This window comes from Bos javanicus, chromosome 29 (genome assembly GCF_032452875.1).
Source record: "Bos javanicus breed banteng chromosome 29, ARS-OSU_banteng_1.0, whole genome shotgun sequence".
In the NCBI taxonomy this organism is placed as follows: Eukaryota; Metazoa; Chordata; class Mammalia; order Artiodactyla; family Bovidae; genus Bos; species Bos javanicus.
In genome coordinates, this window is record NC_083896.1 from 13,095,876 (window position 1) to 13,117,535 (window position 21,660).

At 41.7% G+C, this 21,660-nt stretch overlaps 1 long non-coding RNA gene across 1 annotated transcript in view; it reads left to right on the plus strand.

Annotated features, from left to right (window-relative positions):
* Positions 1 to 571: 571 nt before the first annotated feature.
* LOC133241064 (uncharacterized) overlaps positions 572 to 21,660 on the plus strand; it is a 91,937-nt gene continuing 70,848 nt past the window's right edge. The window contains exons 1-3 of the long non-coding RNA XR_009734500.1: positions 572 to 9,494; positions 15,169 to 15,325; positions 20,291 to 20,346. This is a non-coding gene — a long non-coding RNA (uncharacterized LOC133241064). The remainder of the gene's footprint in view (positions 9,495 to 15,168; positions 15,326 to 20,290; positions 20,347 to 21,660) is intronic.

Genomic DNA, 21,660 nt, shown 5'->3' on the forward strand with positions numbered 1-21,660 from the left:
GTAGTGCAAGTGCCTCAAAATGACAAAATAATTCTAATCCCTCCTATCTCGTGTGTCACTGCTGTCATTCATTCCACTTACACATAAACCTACACAAGGATATTGATAAATACATATTATGTATGTGTACATAAGTATCTATAATCAAATACATTATTACTGTTATTATTTTGAACAAACTTATCTGTAAAATCAATTAAGGATAAGAAAAATAAGGACTTCCCTGGTGGGTCAGTTGTAAAGAATCTGCCTGCCAATGCAGGAGACACGGGTTTGATCCCTGATCCAGGAAGATCCCATGTGCTGTGGAGCAACTGAGTCTGTGTGCCACAACTATTGCACCTGTGTTCCAGAGCCCAGGAACAGCACCTACTGAATTCCGTGTACCACAGCTACTGAAGCCCATGTGCGCTAGAGCCCACGCTCTGTAACAAGAGAAGCCGCCACGATGAGAAGCCTGTGCACCGCAACTAGAGAGCAGCCCCCATTCACTGCAACTAAAGTAAGTTCATGCAGCGATGAGGACCCAGCACAGCAGAAAAAAAAAAAAATAGAAAATTTATTTCAGCTTCACTATTCCTTCTTCAACAGTCTTTCTTTATTTTTGTAGATCTGAGTTTCTGGCTTAAATTATTTTCTTTCTCTCTAAGTAGTTTCTTTTAACCTTTCCTTTAAGGCAGGTGTATTAGTAACAAATTCTTTCAATGCTTGTTTGTATGAGGGTGTATTCATTTCTCCTGCACTTCTGGAGGATAATTTTATGGGGCACAGAATTTTAGGCTGACATTTTTTTCCTCTCAACACTTTAAGTATTTCCTTTTACTCTCTACTTGCTTGCATGGTTTCTAAGGAAAAGTTGGGTGTACTTTTTATCTTTGTTTCTCTATAGTTGTATTTTCTCTCTGGCAACTTTGAGGATTTTTTTGTCTTTGATTTTTGTAGTTTGAAAATTATATCACTAAGTGTAGCCTTTTTGTTTGTTTCTGGTTTTCTTTTTCTTTTTCTATCCTGTCTGGTGTCCTTTGATCTTTCTGAATCTATGATTTGGTGAAATCTATGATTTCTCCCAAACATTAATTTGGGAGAAATTCTCAGACATCATTGTTTTAAATATTTCTTCTGTTCTTTTCTTTCTTCTCCTTCTGGAATTTCCATTACCCATACCATTTGTAATTGTTCTACAGTTTTTGGGTATTCTGTTCTGTGTTTTCCTCAAGTCTTTTTCCTTTGTTTCTTAGTTTGGGTTGTTTCTGCTGAAATATTCTCAAGCTTATAAATTCTTTCTTGGCCATGTCCAGTCTACTGATAAGCCCATCAAAGGCATTCCTCATTTCTGTTACTGTGTTTTGGATCTCTTGCCTTTCTTTTTGTTTTTTCCTTAGAGATCCCATCCCTCAACTTATATTATCCATCTGTTCTTGAATGCTGTCAACTTTATCTATTAGATAGATAAATGTTTTAAATTCCTTGCCTGGTAACTCCAGTATCCCTGCCATATATGAGTCTGGTTCTGAGGCTTGCTTTATCTCTTAAGACTGTGTGTTTTTTTTTTTTTTTTTTTTTGCCATTAAATATGCCTCATAATTTTTCTTGAATAAAGTTCCAGGTAAAAGGAATTGCTGTAAATAGCACTATAGTAATGTAGTGAGGGGTAGGGGAGAGGAAGCATTATGTACCTATGATTTGGAATCATTCTTTTAGTGAGCCTATGCCTCTGGAGTGTAAACTTCACAAGTTTATCTCAGGTTTTTTTTTCCCCCTCCTCTAAGTGAAACAGGATGGCTAGAGTAGGCTGGAACTGGGTATTTTCCTTTCTCCAAGTAGGTTAAGCTCTGGTTAAATAGTTTCTTTTGAGGACTGACTTTGTTTAGAACTAGGAGCGGTGGCTGCACGGGTGCAGGAGGACCAAGAGGAGCTACTCCATGTTCAAGGTCAGGAGGGGCGACCTCGTCCAAGGTAAGGAGCAGTGGCTGCACTTTGCTGGATCAGCCGTGAAGAGATACCCCACGTCCAAGGTAAGAGAAACCCAAGTAAGATGGTAGGTGTTGCGAGAGGGCATCAGAGGGCAGACACACTGAAGCCATAATCACAGAAAGCTAGCCAATCTGATCACACAGACCACAGCCTTGTCTAACTCAATGAAACTAAGCCATGCCGTGTGGGGTCACCCAAGACGGGTGGGTCATGGTGGAGAGGTCTGACAGAATGTGGTCCACTGGAGAAGGGAATGGCAAACCACTTCAGTATTCTTGTCTTGAGAACCCCATGAACAGTATGAAAAGGCAAAATGATAGGATACTGAAAGAGGAACTCCCCAGGTCGGTAAGTGCTCAATATGCTACAGGAGATCAGTGGAGACATAACTCCAGAAAGAATGAAGGGATGGAGCCAAAGCAAAAACAATACCCACTTGTGGATGTGACTGGTGATAGAAGCAAGGTCCAATGCTGTAAAGAGCAATATTGCATAGGAACCTGGAATGTTAGGTCCACAAATCAAGGCAAATTGGAAGTGGTCAAACAGGAGATGGCAAGAGTGAACGTCGACATTCCAGGAATCAGCAAACTGAAATGGACTGGAATGGGTGAATTTAACTCAGATGACCATTATATCGCTACTGTGGGCAGGAATCCCTTAGAAGAAATGGCGTAGCCATCATGGTCAACAAAAGAGTCTGAAATGCAGTACTTAGATGCAATCTCAAAAATGACAGAATGATCTCTGTTCGTTTTCAAGGCAAACCATTCAATATCGCAGTGATCCAAGCCTATGTCCCAACCAGTAACACTGAAAAAGCTGAATTTGAACGATTCTATGAAGACCTACAAGACCTTTCAGAACTAACACCCAAAAAAGAAGTCCTTTTCATTATAGGGGACTGGAATGCAAAAGCAGGAAGTCAAGAAACACCTGGAGTAACAGGCAAATTTGGCCTTGGAGTACAGAATGAAGCAGGGCAAAGGCTAATAGAGTTTTGCCAAGAGAACACACTGGTCATAACAAACACCCTCTTCCAACAACACAAGTGAAGACTCTACACATGGACATTACCAGATTGTCAACACTGAAATCAGATTGATTATATTCTTTGCAGCCAAAGATGGAGAAGCTCTATACAGTCAGCAAAAACAAGACCAGGAGCTGACTATGGCTCAGACCATGAACTCCTTATTGCCAAATTCAGACTTAAATTGAAGAAAGTAGGGAAAACCACTAGACCATTCAGGTATGACCTAAATCAAATCCCTTATGATTATACAGTGGAAGTGGGAAATAGGTATAAGGGACTAGATCTGATAGACAGAGTGCCTGATGAACTATGGAATGAGGTTTGTGACATTGTACAGGAGACAGGGATCAAGACCATCCCCATGGAAAAGAAATGCAAAAAAGCAAAATGGCTGTCTGAGGAGGCCTTACAAATAGCTGTGAAAAGAAGAGAAGCAAAAATCAAAGGAGAAAAAGAAAGATTATCCCATTTGAATGCAGAGTTCCAAAGAATAGTAAGGAGAGATAAGAAAGCCTTCCTCAGTGATCAATGCAAAGAAATACAGGGAAACAATAGAATGGGAAAGATTAGAGATCTCTTCAAGAAAATTAGAGATACCAAGGGAACATTTCATGCAAAGATGGGCTCGATAAAGGACAGAAATGGTATGGACCTAACAGAAGCAGAAGATATTAAGAAGAGGTGGCAAGAATACACAGAAGAACTGTACAAAAAAGATCTTCATGACCCAGATAATCACAATGGCGTGATCACTGACCTAGAGCCAGACATCCTGGAATGTGAAGTCAAGTGGGCCTTAGAAAGCATCACTACGAGCAAAGCTAGTGGAGGTGATGGAATTCCAGTTGAGCTATTTCAAATCCTGAAAGATGATGCTGTGAAAGTGCTGCTCTCAATATGCCAGCAAATTTGGAGAACTCAGCAGTGGCCACAGGACTGGAAAAGGTCAGTTTTCATTCCAATCCCAAAGAAAGGCAATGCCAAAGAATGCTCAAACTACCTCACAATTGCACTCATCTCACACGCTAGTAAAGTAATGCTCAAAATTCTCCAAGCCAGGCTTCAGCAATACATGAACTATGAACTTCCAGATGGTCAAGCTGGTTTTAGAAAAGGCAGAGGAACCAGACATTAAATTGCCAACATCTGCTGGATCATCGAAAAAGCAAGAGAGTTCCAGAAAAACATCTATTTCTGCTTTATTGACTATGCCAAAGCCTTTGACTGTGTGGATCACAATCAACTGCGGAAAATTCTGAAAGAGATGGGCATACCAGACCACCTGACCTGCCTCTTGAGAAACCTGTATGCAGGTCAGGAAGCAACAGTTAGAACTGGACATGGAACGACAGACTGGTTCCAAATAGGAAAAGGAGTATGTCAAGGCTGTATATTGTCACCCTGCTTATTTAACTTCTATGCAGAGTACATCATGAGAAACGCTGGGCTGGAGGAAGCACAGGCTGGAATCAAGATTGTCGGGAGAAATATCAATAACCTCAGATATGCAGATGACACCACCCTTATGGCAGAAAGTGAAGAGGAACTCAAAAACCTCCTGGTGAACATGAAAGAGGAGAGTGAAAAAGTTGGCTTAAAGCTTAACATTCAGAAAACTAAGATCATGGCATCTGGTCCCATCACTTCTTGGCAAATAGATGGGGGAAACAGTGGAAACAGTGTCAGACTTTATTTTTGGGGGCTCCAAAATCACTGCAGATGCTGATTGCAAGCATGAAATTAAAGGATGCTTACTCCTTGGAAAGAAAGTTGTGACCAACCTAGATAGCATATTCAAAAGCAGAGACATTAATTTGCCAACAAAGGTCTGTCTAGTCAAGGCTATGGTTTTTCCTGTGGTCATGTATGGATGTGAGAGTTGGACTGTGAAAAAGGCTGAGCGCCGAAGAATTGATGCTTTTGAACTGTGGTGTTGGAGAAGACTCATGAGAATCCCTTGGACTACAAGGAGATCCAACCAGTTCATCCTAAAGGAGATCAGTCCTGGGAGTTCATTGGAAGGACCGATGTTGAGGCTGAAACTCCAATACTTTGGCCACCTCATGCAAAGAGTTGACTCATTGGAAAAGACCCTGATGCTAGGAGGGATTGGGGGCAGGAAGAGAAGGGGACAACAGAGGATGAGATGGCTAGATGGTATCATCGACTCAATGAACATGAGTTTGGATGAACTCCGGGAGTTGGTAATGGACAGGGAGGCCTGGTGTGCTGGGATTCATGGAGTCGCAAAGAGTCAGACATGACTGAGCGACTGAACTGAACTGAGCATATTTCAAGGTGGTTCCTTTTCCTTTACCCCTCCTGGAAGCATAAGAGAATTTTTCTCCAATATTCATTGTGAGAATGGGTAGAACTTCAGGAAGTAAAACTTACAAAATTGTAGGGATTCCATAATAACAGTGGCCCCTTGAGCTTTTAGCTCTCAAACTTTTGCACACTGAGCCGCCAGCACTCATTCCCATAGATGTTTCTGTTCTAGTAACTTGTGATTCCTTGTATTCACCTGTCTGTTTCTCTAATCTCAGAAGGATGGTGTTTTGTCCTGTGCCCTCATTTCTCTTATGGATCTAGAGTTATTAGTTTTTTCTTTTTTTTTTCCCCCAGCTTATTCCTTGCTTGCATGAGGTAGCAACGTCTAAGCTCCTTACATCCAGGGACCAGACATCTTTTAGATTTTTAATCATAGCTCCTAATTAAATTATTTGGTTTCTAAAAGAATAAATTTTAATCTCTTTTCTAAGTGATATACTTTCAATATGTGAAGAAAGCTATTATGTCATTTCTAAGTTTCCCTGAGCTAACATTTTCCTTTCATTGTCTCACAGCCCCTTTTTTTCTCTTTCCTTTTCTTTCTTCTCATTTTTTTTAACTCCCTTGTCAAATATTTCTTAAACCTCTACCTGTTATACTTTCCATGAAGCACCAAGGATATCCTTTGTACTTTTCTCAGAAAGATCACACACTGATAGGAAAAAAGGCACATAAAATTTTATTTCTTAAAATAAATAGAAGAATTCAATGATATTATGAATACTATTGAAGCATACTTTCTCCTGTGCTTTGGTTTTGATCAGCATCACCTTCCTGGTCATATTCCTTTAGATAAATTTTAACATACTAACATTCTCCCTTACCTCTCGGTCTGGCTGTGGTCAGATCCAGAAAATTCTCTTATCTCTCATCGTTAAGGCTAAATGTCTTCTCAGTGGGTTGAAGATTATTTATGTTAGATAAGTCATGACCAGAAAAGTACATTTGAATGGCTCATGCCATGTATAAAAGCTACTACTGCTACTGCTAAGTCGCTTCAGTCGTGTCCGACTCTGTGCGACCCCAGAGATGGCAGCCCACCAGGCTCCCCCGTCCCTGGGATTCTCCAGGCAAGAACACTGGAGTGGGGTGCCATTTCCTTCTCCAAATGTGTAAAAGCTAGACCAGTCTAATATGTATTTTCTAATAAATATTTACTGTACTGCTAAATGTCAAAATGTAGTCAGGCTCACACAGGATGGCATAGCTGTTTTGAACTCTGGCAATCTTTGATGGAAGGGGAATGAAACTTTGTTTGCTCTGATGCAGGTGTAGACCCTAGTAACCATCAGGGCTCACACTGAGCAAAGTCCCCCAGAAGTTGTCACAGGCAGCAGTATTTTATGAACCCAGAATTTCATGGTGTAGAGAGCCCATGATTTACATTGGTCAACCGTGACTCATTGGTGGTAGATGGAAGAAGAATAAAACAATACTGCTTAGTGGGTCACCATAGTTACTATTAAAAAATGAACACATTTAGAGATTATTTTTTCAACTTCAGGATACTTTCAAGGTGGCTTTGAATTGCTTGATGAAGAATCCTAAAAAAATTAAATTGATGGCTTAGAATTCAAAATGAAAAATAAAAGAAAGAGAGCATAAAACTTCTTAGAAAGGAAGTTTTGCCTTTTCTACACAGATTTGCAACTGAAAATCTGTGTTTGGATTCCAGTGACCCTGAACAATGAGGGTAGAAGTAGGCCTTTATTTATTTCACATTGCCTTTCAGATTTCTCTTTAAATTCCCTGTGATGAGTGACTTTTGTCATTTCTGATGGTAAAATGATGCTTAAAGATGAAAACCAGGCCTTGACTTAGAAAGCCTGTGACGTACCCAGGAGCCGATTCGGTACAAAGATTTGAAAACACGAAGGACTGGGGAGCTTGTAAAGAAGAATTCCCAGCTCATGGGAGCTTAGCAGAAAAAAGCAAGACCACCATATGGTTATGCTGAAGCACAGTGGCTTTTACTTCTTGCACGTGAGAGTTACTGGAAACCATAACATTCCAGCATATATTAGTAGAAGTTCAATCTCACCATGCTAAGAAGTGATGTAACTCAGAGGTTGAAGAGGAAGTTCTTTGCGCCTTTACGCATACTGCTGACAATCTCAAATCTAAGAGGGAGCTTGCTGAGTTAGAGTGCACAGTACTCAAATGAGATATAACTCTGAGCTGTAGTGTGAGGATAAACAACTAGATCTCCTGCTGGAGAGATTCCTTATTCCCAAAAGAGAACAGAAAAACTTAAAAGAATGGCTCTTGGTCCTTCAAATGTCCCAAGAATGAAAGGGAAATCCTGGTCTTAAATAAAATAACTTTAAAAATGAAAAAAAAAAAAAATCATGTCTTGTGGCACATTGCAGAGTCCCTTCATATTTCCTTCGCCAGATTAGATCAATCCTTTGTCTCCTCTGAGAGCCCAAGACTCACTTTGGGGTGATGCTAGTGAATATAAAGCATGGCTATCTTAAGCCCATGTTCTCCACTTTTATGTCTCATTGCCTGTCACAAGGACGCTTCCTGGACATTTTACACTTTTTTAAAAACTTCAATTCAATAAAAATGAAGATTTTCCTTTTAGGTCACCATTTCTTCTGGCAGACTGAGTCTAAAGTGCACTTTATTTCCCTTTAATTTAACAGCTCCAGCAGCTTTTCCAGTTAAATCGACTGTTCATTATTGAGCCCCATTTATGAAGGGGCTGTGCAGTGCAGTTTAATGAATCCTTGGCACAAAGCTCCCTTTCAGAACTGGGAAAGAATAGGGGCTGTTCAGACCCTGTAGGGCTGTATGTCAAAGCCAGCCCATAATGCCTGTCAGCCAAGGGCAGAAATTCCCACTGATATAAGAATGTGCAAGAAATCAACTTTCACCACCGACGAGCAGATTAAGACACGATCAGGAAATGAGACTGTAGGTTGAGAACAGTGACACCTGTTTGAACAGAGCATTTTCCCATCCCTTGATCACTGTGTGGCTGCGGTGGGGGCTGGTAGAAGCAGCAGCACAGCCAAGTCCTCATAGCTTTCCAGGGTCTCCTGAGAGAGGAAGGAAAGACCAGAAGACCATGGGGGTGGGGCCACCTTTGCTAGGTCCTGCGCTAAGTGCATCCATGCTCTGTTTCTACTTTAATCATCATAACAAGCCTATGAGGGTTATTTGCATGTGACAGGGGAGGAAACTGAGACTTACATGATTTCATTTCTGGCTCAAGGTTACGCTGTTAAGGGGTCATGAAATGGCCACGATGGGGTAGACCCTAGGCCTGTCTGGCTCCCAGGTGTTTGTCTCCCAGGGCTCTGAAGTGAAGTTTATCAATATATTTGGTCCCTTGGAAATAGCTAATCTCTAGCCATTGCTGCTGCTCTTGCTGCTAAGTCGCTTCAGTCGTGTCTGACTCTGTGTAACCCCATAGATGGCAGCCCACCAGGCTCCTCTGTCCCTGGGATTCTCCAGGCAAGAATACTGGAGTGGGTTGCCATTTCCTTCTCCAATGCATGCATGCATGCTAAATCACTTCAGTCATGTCTGACACTGTGCGACCCTATGGACAGCAGCCCACCAGGCTCCTCTGTCCATAGGATTCTCTAGGCAAGAATACTGGAGTGAGTTGCCATTTCCTTCTCCCTCTAGCCACTAGGATACTTAAAATTTTAAAAACTGCATGGGGGTATATATTGAGTACCTCCTATGTAGTGGACATATCTGACATACACTGGGGATTCGGGTACATGAGACACATCATGAAGGTATGAGTAGGATAGTTACAGGCATGTTTTTAATGCTAGATAGGCCTGAGTTTGAATCCCAGCTCTGACCATATATTGTGTTGGCCAAAAAGTTTGTTTGGTTTTTTCCCCCCATAACATCTTACAGAGAATCCTGAATGAACTTTCTGGCCAACCCAATAACTTTCACAACTTTCAGACCTTGGAAAACCCTGGGGAAGTCATTAAGTCTTGGCTGTGCTGCTCTTTTCCCAACTTCCCACCCCAGTCACACAGTGATCAAGAGACGATGGGTCTGGACACTCTGGTATTGCTGCCTGCTCTCTGAAGGGTAACATGGACCAGGGATTTCTGCAGAAAGGAGGCCTCAGTGATGTGTGTTACATTAACATCATATGAGTCCTGCGTTCTCAAGATGGGTACGTGGATTGGTTTGTGTCCAATATCATGGCTCAGATCAAGCCGCTAAAGTATAATTTTTAAAAAGGTAAAATCACTACATATATAGAATGAACCACAGGTAAGAAATTCTAGTTAACTCATGAATTAGTGAGGGAACCGTTAAGATGTTATGATGGTTCAAAGAACATTAAGAATGTCAGGTATATATTATATAATGTTAAGGTAAATTTATTGGGTTACATAAAAAAACTGGATTGTAAATCTTTGTGGTTATCTGTTCCATGGACAGAAATTATTTGTGTATCTATGAGACAAAACCCTATCAGGTAATAAGCAATGTCACTAAATCAGAGACCTTCAATCAATAGCACATTGTGGGAGAAATTAGATTCATATCTCTAGATAATCTCTGGGCGGTCTTTGTTCCTGCATAACACTGAAAGAATGTGGGACCTACCTTTCTGCCTTATTTCTAAGTTTCAGACAAATTTTCTGAAAAGCCCTGTATTTTATAGACAAGTAAATTTGGACTCACCTATGGGAAGTCCATAGGAAGAATTTGCCTGCATCCCCTATGGGAAGAATTTGCCTGCAATTCAGGAGACTTGGGTTTGATTTCTGGTTCAGGAATCTCCTCTGGAGAAGAGAATGGCAACTCACTCCAGTATTCTTGCCTGGGAAATCCCATGGACAGGAGGAGCCTGGCAGGCTACAGTCCATGGGATCACAAAAGAGTTGAACACGACTTAGTGACTAAACAAGAGCAAGAGAAAGGAAATTATTTGCTCACATGATAGTGCGTCCGTGGCAAAGTCAGAACTAAAACCCTGGTCTCCTATCTTCCTAACAGTGTTTGCTTCATTTTACTGCTGTGGAACCACACAGCAACCTGCTTTCTCCACTAGAGACTAGAGACAGGGGAGAACTTGCACTCATCTGATTGCAAAAGATGAAGGGGCATTGTGTTTTCTGGGACAGTTTTTAAATTAAGATCCGTTAGATGTGAGAACAAGAAATATATGCTAATTGACATATGTTACTGAGGTAAATATTAGGAAGTTAACCTTGAGTTTACTTCTTACTAATGGCACAGAGGCAGCTTGGTTCCTTGGATAGGGATCCCTGCAAACAGATCCTGAAGTGGAGAATTGGGGGTGGAAGGCTGATTGAGGAGAACTCCTGGGAGATAATATGTGTAGAAATGTGAAGAGTCAAGATTGAGCCAGAGGAGAAGCCATCGCTCTCAGCTGATCTAACAAAAAGCTCTGGAGCTGGGATGGCCTTCCAGACTTGACTCAGATTGCAGCAAGGCAGATTCTGGCTTTTGTATCCTTCCGTCAAGCAGCCCTTGGTCTCCAGTGCAGTTGAGAGAGGACATGACCTTGGGCAAGGCAGTGACCTTCAGCTGTGGGCAGTGCTTGGTGAGGGGTCCATCTGTCAGCCATCAGGAGACAGATTCAGCAGCTGAGGGATGGGTTCATCAGTCCCCGGAGGAGAACTAGGCAGAGCACTGTAGTATCCACTGTGTCAGTCTTCTGCTACAAGATTAACTGCAATAAAGAAATTTCAATTCAGGGGTCAACAGTGACAGATTAGCAATGCCAGAAGCACTTGTTCAGAAGGGTTCTAGGCTCTCCTGGGCTCAGTGAAAGTGTGAGGATTGGTTAGTGATGTCTGTAGGACAGTGGGGGTGTGATGCTATGTTTCTGTTTGGATTTAATGGTGGTGTAGGGCGACCACAACACACAGTGTGCTGGGACCATCCTGGTTTATGCTTGCAGGGTAATTTTTTTTTTTTTTTTTCTGGCCACCCCAATGCAGCTTGTGGGATCTTAGTTACCCGACCAGGGATCAAACCCAGGCCCCACAGCAGTGAAAGCACTGAATCTTACCAACCACTAGACTGCCAGGGAATTCCTATTCCAGGGTAATTATTAATAAATGTTACTTTCTCAAAAACACCCTCTTTTGCAAGATTGATTTTGTGGGTTATCATAAGAAAGAGATTCTTCTCAATCTTGCTTTTCTTGCCCCTCTCTTCTGCAAAGTATTGCTTTCTCTCTGGACTCTATTTGGGACAAATAGCCTTATATCTTCAGTGCACTGAGGGTTTCAAATAAGATTGGCAGAAAGAGTGTTCTTTAGCAACTTCTGTTTCTAGCTTAGCAACACAAATCTCTCTTGAAGCATAGGTGCAAACATCCCTGGAAACCTTCCTAGAATTGGGCAAGGAGGAGGTGGAGATGTGAGACAGAAATTATTCTGACAAAGTTAAAGCAGAATTTTGTAGATATAGCCACTGTCGGGCCTAGCTGAAGGCACATTGACCTTATGTTTAAAATCAGGAGATTTTAAGTCTGGAGAAGAATGTAGAAATCATCTCTCTGTTTTAAAGAAGGGCCACAAGCAAAGGCTACACTCCAGGTACTTGTAGAGCAAAGGTCAGGACCCCAGTTCCTTACGCCTCCCAAGCTAGTACGCCTCCCACTGGACCAAGTTCTATTCTCCAAGGAGAAAATAGCAGGGTCTGTGGCAGTCACAACAACGTGGAGGCGGCAAGTCGGCCTTGGATAAAAGAGAAAGACTGCTCTCAGACCTGAGGTGGCTTGGCAGAGGGGTGGACGAGAAAATTGCTCTATGCAAGAGCATAGGCATTATTTTTTCCTGTGTAAACAGAGCATGACATCATGTTGGGGGCCAGAGTTTTCTCTGGTGCCAGGAAAGTGACAAATGCTAAAAACTGCTACCAGGAGCAAGGCAGTGTGCCACACGCTGTGGAACACAAAGATAAGTAAGCTCCTCTGCTCAGAAATTTCCAACGGTTCTCTGCATTTTCCTGAGATCACCTCTCAGCTCCTTTATCGTCGCTTTTGAGGCACCTTTTCCAATTTCATCTCCCTCTACTCCCTACCTCACACCCCACATTTCAGCCACATAGTGCTGTTTAAATTACCCTGACGCTACCCTGAGGTTTTATACCTCCATGTCCTGGCTCATGAAGACTTCTCCGTAGGATGCCTTACCTCTTTTTGAAAAAAATCTGTCAAAATTCTCCTTAAACTTTAAGGTCCAACTCATCTTCTCTATGAAGCCTTCTCCAAACTCGTCATATACGAAATCATCCCTCCAGTGATGCTCTGCTCGGGCCTCTATTCAAATACTGTCCCCAGGACAGGAGCATGACTGTGCCCAGAATACTGTGCCCTAGATACAGCAAGTGCTCCCCACATGTCTGCCTATTGAATAAATAAATGACATGACCTTCAGACTCAAATAGATCCTTGGGGGAATTCCCTGGTGGTCCACTGGCTAAAACTCTGAGCTCCCAATACACGGGGCTTGAGTTTGATCCTTGGTCAGGGAACTAGATCCCACATGTTCGCATGCCATAACTAAAGATTCTGCATGTCGCAACTCGGCGCAGGCAAATAAATAAATATTAAAAACAAAAAACTAAGAGATTCTTGGGAATATATCTGTCTTCTTGGGACCAGGACTTCAGTGTGTATCCCTGGTGTTTAGGATGGTGCCTGGCACAGAGTAGACCCCGTAGACCCCACTAGATATTTATCAGCGACAGAGACAGAAAGTACACAAATAGCTGCTACAGGCAGGCTGAGTTTGGGGATAGGAAATTTAGATTTGCAGCTAAATATTGTCAGCACCAGCTGTTAGACCTTTGGCAACCTGCCTAAGTTCTGTGAGTTTAGGTGTCTTCAGTGAAAAGGGGATATTAACTACCTGAAAGTGTTACCATGAGGATTAAACGAATAATATGTGAAGGTGCCTAGAACTGCTTCCAGTGTAGTGGGAGCTCAATAAATGCTTGTTGAGAGGATGGACCGATGAGTACAGATGTGCCACAGAAGAGATAAAGTAACAGGGAAGTACTGGGGAGGGAGCTATGACATCCTCGAGTCGGTAACAGACACCTGGGAGGGCTTTTTGAGAGAGGTTGACATGGATAGAGGAGCGGACAGAGGAGCCTGGCAGGCTACAGTCCGTGGGGTCACAGAGTCAGACACGGCTTAGCGACTAAACAACAACGAAAATCACTGAATGTAGATTTTGAAAGCAAACTAGCATCTTCAGAAAGTGCAGTGGAGTTCGTGATACCCTAGCTCTACCTAATAGAAATCTATTCAGATTGATTTTCTGCTGCCCTAAGTGCTATGGCCAACAAAAGTCACTTTAATAGCAATGACAGACAGAGCAAGTACAAAATAGCAAAACTTTAGCCCTAGGCAGGGCAGTCTAAATTTAGATTCTCTTTCCATGAAAGTGATATTGACGGGTTGGGGGAGGGGGATTCAAAGAGAAGTGTGGTGTCCTAAGACTCCAAAGCTCCCCCGTAACTCATTTCCTCCTCGATGCAGTCAGGAAGTGCTTTCCGGAAAGAACAGGCAGGTTTAATGCAATTATGCGGTGTTGGCCCTCCCCAGCGCGGCCATGTGCTCGGCAACTCCAGCTGGCCTCACACAAGAGAAAGCAAACTTCAGCTGCCCCCGGGGCCATTGTTTTAGCATTGCGCTGAGAAGTGTTCCAGCGGCTGATCGGAGCTGCTTAAGCTGTCTAATTGAATGAATTCAACCTCATATAATAGGATCTAGGTCTTTAAGCATTTCTGTCTGGCACACCGGATATTGCACAGGGGGCTGCTCAAGTTACCCGGCTTCGCTGAGGCCCTAGTCTCCCTGGTGTCCGCACTTGTCACATTTTGGTGTAAACCTCCCTGGACGCAGCGGCGCAGCCTTCTGCTGTGTTCTGATAGAATTGCTCTGTATTGATTCAACTGAAGTCCACTGTCTCCAAGAGGAGTAAGATAATCAGGTATTTGTAGGGAATCTGAACAAAAGCAGATTCCACATGGAGGGCCTGGTATAATTTTCCTCATTTCCAGGGAAAGGAAAGGGCACAGTTGCTCTTTGGAAATCAAGCCCTCCAGTTCTCTCCTGGACTCCTCTGTGTGGACCAGCGGCAGACCGGCCACGTGACTGAGCAGACCCTGAATGAACTGTAATGAAAGAGGAGGCAGGCTCATCTTCAGCCTTGCTCTCTGCTGATCTATCCTTATTACTCACACCTGAGTGAGATTTCTTTTTGTTTTTTTTACGTATATTTTACAAACACAGACATGACAGATCTTAAGTGTACAGTTCCATGAGTTTTGACAAACACGCACATCCATGCAAACCACACCTCAATGAAGAGATATGTTTCCTTCACCACAGAAAGAGCCCTTGTGCTTCCCTGCAGGCAGCCCTTTCCCCACAGGCAACCACTGTTCCGATTTCCAGCACCATAGTTTCCCTGTTCTAGAACTGCATATAAATGGAATCATACTGTATGCACTCTTTTATCGCTGGCTTATTGGACCCAGTAATAATGTTTTTGAGATTCATCCATCTTGTACTGCTTTGTGCTCAGTTGCTCAGTCATGTCTGACTCTTTGTGACTCCATGGACTGTAGCCATGGGATTCCTCCCTGTCCATGGGATTTTCCAGACTGGAGTAGGTTGCCACTTCCTCCTCCAGGGGATATTCCTGACCCAGGGATCCAACCTGTGACTCTTGCATCTTCTGCGTTGGCAGGCAGATTCTTCACAACTATTGCCACCTGGGTATTCTTTTATCTATTTTATTGCATCAGTACTTCATAATTTTTAAATTAAAAATTTTATTTATTCATAGAAGCACTATTTACAATAGCCAAGACATGGAAACAACCTAAATGGACAGATGAATGGATAAAGAATATACAATGAAATATTACTCAGTCATTAAAAGGAGAGAAATAATACCATTTACAGCAACATGAATGGACCTAGAGACTGTCATACAAAGTGAGGTAAGTCAGACAGAGGAAGACTAATGTCATATGATATCACTTATATGTGGAATATTAAAAAAATGATATGAAATGTAAAAAAATGAAATGAACTTATTTACAAAACAGTAATAGACTCAGACTTACAAAATAAACTTATGGTTACCAAAGGAGATGGCAGTGTGTGGGGGGAGATAAATTAGGAGTTTGGGATGAACAGATATACACTGCTATATGTAAAATAGGCAAACAACAAAGATGTACTGTACAGCACAGGAAACTATTACTCAGTAGCTTATAAAAGCCTATAATGGAAAAGAATCTGAAAAAGAATATATGTGTATAACTGAATCACTTTGCTGTACATTTGAAACTAATACAACATTGTAAATTAACCATACTTCAGTAGAACAATAAACAAGACAGTTAAAAATTTTTATTCATTTTATTATAGTTACTATACAATATTATATAACTTACAGTTATTATATAACTTAGTGATCCCCAATTTTTAAAGGTTATATTCCATTTATTATTATTATAAAATATTGGTTATATTCCCTATATTGTGAAATATATATATTTTTTATTACTAAATAGTATTCCATTGCGTATATATATATACATATATATATTCCATATGTAATAGACAACTGTCCCTATATATAATTAGAATATATACACTATATATAAATAAATATATATAAAATATATATACTATGCTAGATATGTATAAAATACTTTCTTTTAAATAAAGAACTGACCATTCTGATGCATAGAGTCCTCCATCCATCCCCCCCAGCTTATAGAATGATGCCCAGACTTTTGGGATGGCGTTCAGGTCTCTGTCCTCTGACCTCAGCCTCATGTCCTGCTGCTCCCACCCATGCAAACCATATTCTGTGTACACATTTCACTGTTGTGCTAATACATTCTGTCTCCTACCTCTGTGTATTCTGACCTGGCTGTGTCCTCACCTGAAGTGTTCTTTGCTCCCTTTCACCTATGGCAGTTTCCATCCCAGACCTCAAGCCTGTGTGAAGCCCCCCTCACCTCCTAGCCAGTTATTCCTCTGACCTCTGCGTGACCGTGACCCCTTATACATCCCACAATTACAGACCGGACGTTGGGGTCCTTGAGAGTGGGACAGTGCACAATTTTCTTCACAGTCCTGGGGCACAACAGTGCTGTGCTCTGTGAAGAGAGGATTTGGGAATAGCGAATGGATACTTTCATTGTCTGGATAAGGAATCGGATTGTTCAGCATAAAGCAGGACAACCTGAACAGCCTGTGTGAGGCAGGGTCTCTTCACAGTCTATGAAACTGGCTGGAAAAGCAGGCAATGAAGGTGAACCACCTCACTGCCAACTCCATCACTTCAGAGAGCTAGTGCCCATCTCTTGATCGCCTTGTGGGCTCCTTCTCAAACTGTTGACATTGGAGAACTTCTCAATAGGAACTCAGCACACAGGCATGTCACTACTTTTTTGTGTTTGAGATATAATTCATATGCAATAAAAATTCACTCTTTTCAAATATTTATTAATGTATGTATTTATTTGGCTATGTTGGGTCTTAGTTGTGGCACACGAGATCACTGTTGCATCTTGCAGGATCTTTCGTTGTGGTGCATGGACTCTCTAGAAGTGGTGCTTGGGCTCCAGAGTGCATGGGCTCAGTAGCTGCAGCATATGAGCATGTGGGATCGTAGTTCCCTGACCAGGGACCAAACCCATGTCCCCACCATTGTAAGGCAGATTCTTAACCACTGAACCACCAGGGAAGTTCCAAAGTTCACCCTTTTAAAATGTGCAGATCAGTGATTTTCAGTATATCACACAACTATCACCACTATCTAATTCCAGAGCATTTTTTTATCACCTTAAAAAGAAACCTCACCCCCACTAATACAGATCACCAATTTTAGGCAAATGAAATTTAAATGTCGAAAAATTAATTGTGGATTATAACAAGAGAATACAGTTTTTAAAAAGTAATAAAAATGCTTCATATCAGTCAGAGGAATGAAATCATATGCAGTTTTTAGCAAGATGACTATCCAGATCAGTAACATATTGCTTCAACTTCTACTCCTAGGCAATTTTTCTTATTCTTTATTTATAGTAAGTTAGAAGTTTTTACTCCTGTTGCCAAAACTTGGCCTCTGTTTACTGGTGCTGAATAGAAACGCAGAGACAGAGTTTTGGATGAAGTAGAAACGGGAAGCTTTTATTGCTTTGCCAGGCAAAAGGGGGCACAGAGGACTAATGCCCTTCAAGACTGTGTGACCCACCCTGAAGGGGGTAGTGAGGAGTCTCCTAGTGATCAAGGAGCAGCTCGTGGACATTCTTCTGACTGGTTGGTGGTGAGATAAGTGACAGTCAGCATCATCAACCTTCTGGTTCCAACCAGCCTGGGGCCTACATGCTTGTGGGCAGCGTCAGTTAACTTCTTCCAGCTGGTGGGGGTGTTTGTATGTACAAAACATCTCAAAGGATATAACTCAGAATATTACCTACAGTCTTTCAGTTCAGTTCAGTCACTCAGTCGTGTCTGACTCTTTGCGACCCCATGAATCGCAGCACGCCAGGCCTCCCTGTCCATCACCAAGTCCCGGAGTTCACTCAGACTCACGTCCATCGAGTCAGTGATGCCATCCAGCCATCTCATCCTCTGTCGTTCCCTTCTCCTCCTGCCCCCAATCCCTCCCAGCATCAGAGTCTTTTCCAATGAGTCAACTCTTCGCATGAGGTGCCCAAAGTACTAGAGTTTCAGCTTTAGGGAAGAACTAAAGGTCTTTGACATTGTTTAATGGCTAAAATATTATTTTATCTTGCCCGACTGTTTTCCTTTCTTCCTGCATTTTCTTGCTTCTCTGATTAAATTTATTCTTTGACTAAAATTTTTCTACAGACAAAAGGCAGGAGGAAGATAAGGGTGGGAGTATATTTTGGGAAGGCCTCAGAGGGTCCAGCCTGGTTACAACTCCCAGTTGTAGGTTGTTGGGAATGACAGGAAATGTTTGGTGGTTTTCTTAGGCAATTCTGGATATTTGGATCAAATGAGGCATCTTGTCCTTTTTATAACCAAAGCCACCCCCTGCCCCCTTTTTCTTCTAGCAGAGCACTGATCTGTTTAGGTGTTGAGCAAAGAGCCCTCCATCTCAGTAAATGTAGATGTCTATGTGATCTAGGGGTGAGTTATGATTGTCCTAAAGAAATTATTGTAATATCTTTCCCTGTGGTTACTGAGTCATATAAGGGTAAGCATGTAATCTAGTTTTGGGTAATGAGATGTTTTTCTGGAGAGGGAAACTCGTTATTCAGTCACTCAGTCATGTCCGACTCTCTGCGACCCCATAGACTGCAGCTTCCCTGTACGAGGCTTCCCTGTTCTTTACTATCTCCTTGAGTTTGCTCAAATTCATGTCCATTGAGTCAATGATCCCATCCAACCACCTTATCCTCTGTCATCCCCTTCTCTTACTCTCAATCTTACCAGCGTCAGGATCTTTTCCAATGAATCGGCTCTTCACATCAGGTGGCCAAAGTATTGGATCTTCAGCTTCGGCATCAGTCCTTCCAATGAATATTCAATTCATTAGGAATCCTAATTCCTTTAGGATTGACTGGTTTGATCTCCTTGCAGTCAAAGGGACTTGCAAGAGTCTTCTCCAGCACCACAATTCGAAAGCATCAGTTCTTCGGTGCTCAGCTTTCTTTATGGTCCAACTCTCACATCCCTACATGACTACTGGAAAAACCATAGCTTTGACTAGACAGACCATTCTTTCTGTATAAAATCATAAAGCTCCTGAGGAAAAGCCCCATTTTCTTTTTGAAATAGAGGTTTGATGTCTGGAAGTGGATAAGTCATCTTACAACTATGAGGTACCCACTTAAGAATGAAAACTAACACACTAAGGAAGATGGAACAGGAAAAAAAAGAGTTTGGGCTCATGATGGTAGCAGTGTGCAGCTGTACCAGTGCCAGGATTTGCTCACATTAAGATCTCTTTCTTTATCTATCTAGTTTTCTATGACCGCCAGTCCACCTATGTGTGAGTGTATGCATGCATGCCCACTCAAGTCATGTAGACCCCATAGACTGTAGCCTGCTAGGCTCCTCTGTCCGTGGGATTTTCCAGGCAAGAAGACTGAAGTAGGTTGCCATTTCCTTCTTCAAGGGAGCCTCTGGACCAAGGGATCGAACCTTGTCTCTTGCATCTCCCGCACTGGCAGGCGGGTTTGTTTGTTTGTTTGTTTTCAATCAGCTGAGCTACCAAGTCCCAGTCCAACTATAAAGACCAAGAAATTATAAAGATATTTCTAATACAACATCCCATGAGATGTTACTTTTTAAAAGCATACTATGCTTGAATATTTTAATTTGAGAGATAGGGATGAATGGATTTCTAATTACAGTTTTGGCTGCATGTGGATCTAGAAAGTACTTTTTTTATGCTCCATTGCAATATGTTGATATAGTTTTGAAATACTTCTTAATAATGTGCCTTTAACTACTTTCTTGGATAAGTGAAGAAAACCATCACCTAAAAAGAAAAGAAAATCAGTTTTTAGGTAATCAAGTTGCTTTCTCCACTGTTTTCTTCCTAAAAATCCTATTACCTTATACTCAGCATAAAGCAGTCAATATTTCAGCTCTAACGTGATTAGTCCTGTCTATTCGGGGTACTGAATATGTTGCTAAGATAAGGTACTTGAGAAATACTCTTGATGTTGCTACAAATACCCTTATTAGTATTATAGTATTTCTGCTTGGAATAGAGTAATTGTGGAAAAACTCCTATAGAATGACTTTTTAAATTGAAAATTTTAACTTCTTAATTAAATACGTGCATGGTTTAGAAAGAAACGTATTAGAATTTTCTTCCCTATTATCCCTATTTCTGACTTGAAACGTTTTTAAAATTATTTTTTCTTTCTACTTTTGCCCACATGCTTCAAAATAAACTCATGGAGCAGGCATGGAGGTGAACTGCTGAGATCCCTCTTCAAAAAGGATTCATTGCCTAGCTGCTGTGAGTACAGTTGACTGGTCAGCCTTTAGGTGTTAACTTGCTCAGGCTTCCCGCTCTTCTAATCTGAGGTCCCATTCTTCTAGAGGTGACTGCGTCCAATGGCTGGGCAAAGGGGTAATGCAGAGGCCTAGCCACTTCTGCCTGGTGCATTATTCCTTTACTGAGTCATCTTTGCTCCAGAGGTCCCCTCCGGGCTTGCAGAGCCCGGGTCCATGGAACTGTCTGAGGTCCCCCCTGCTGGATTTGGCTTTCTCTTTCCTTTCCTTTCACAGATCTTAGATTGGTGCTGTAGTCCCTAGGCTTTCTTTGTCCAATTCCACTTTCTCTCCCCTTTACCTTTTATAAGTGTTACCCCTTAAAAAACTGCTTGCACTGAAAACTCTATTACTTATAGAACACTTAAACCTTTTCCACCTGTGGGTATGCCACCTCTCTCCTTTCCTAGTCCTCTCAGTGTAGTTATAATACAGTTTGGTTAAATTATTATTTAATGGTTATTCTGTCATTACATAAATATTGTTCACAGTTCCTCTACATTTTATTAAAATTTCTTGTACAGCTTTTTGCCTTGCCTGGAGCTAATAATTGCCTTATTTTGAGGGAGTGCTTAGTTTTCTATATATATTTCATTTTATTCTTCCCTAAACACACTAACAGAAGTAGAACACCTTCTTAAAGAATTTAGAATGCTTTTGATTGCAAAATAGCACCATATCCAACGAAAAGTAGCCTAAACAAAATAGGGTTATTATCTTACTCTTGAAGAAGTCCGGAGCTAGGGAGTTCTGGGGTTAGTTAACTCAGTGACATTATAATGTCATTGAGGATTCAAGTGCTTTTCATGTTTCAGCTCTGCCAGCCTCAGCATGTCGATTTTTTGTTTTTTAGGTTTGAGTCCTCATGGTTTTAAGATGGCTGCTGCTTCTCCAAGTATCATATATATATCAAAGGCAGGAAGGGGAGCATTTCTCTCTCTTTCCCTTTTCTCCGTTTATCTCTTTTTAAAATATATAAGGGAGGGGAGACTTGCCTAAAATCCAAGAGTAGATTGCTCTTAATGCCTCATTGGCTGAGACTGGCTCTCATGCTCCTGCTGTGGTTAAATGGGAATGTCACTCTCTGTGATTTTCAGCTTCTTCAGGGGGAAATGCACTGTGTCAGGTAAGAATAAGGGTAGGATACTCAAAGCAGCAAGAGTATCTGCCATCCCCTATCATCACTGTCAAGTACATAAGAAAATTGATCACTCTCACTTATTTTTCTTGGCAACATCCCCTCTTTCTCCGGGAATTTTCCGTTTTCCTGTTCTAGTTT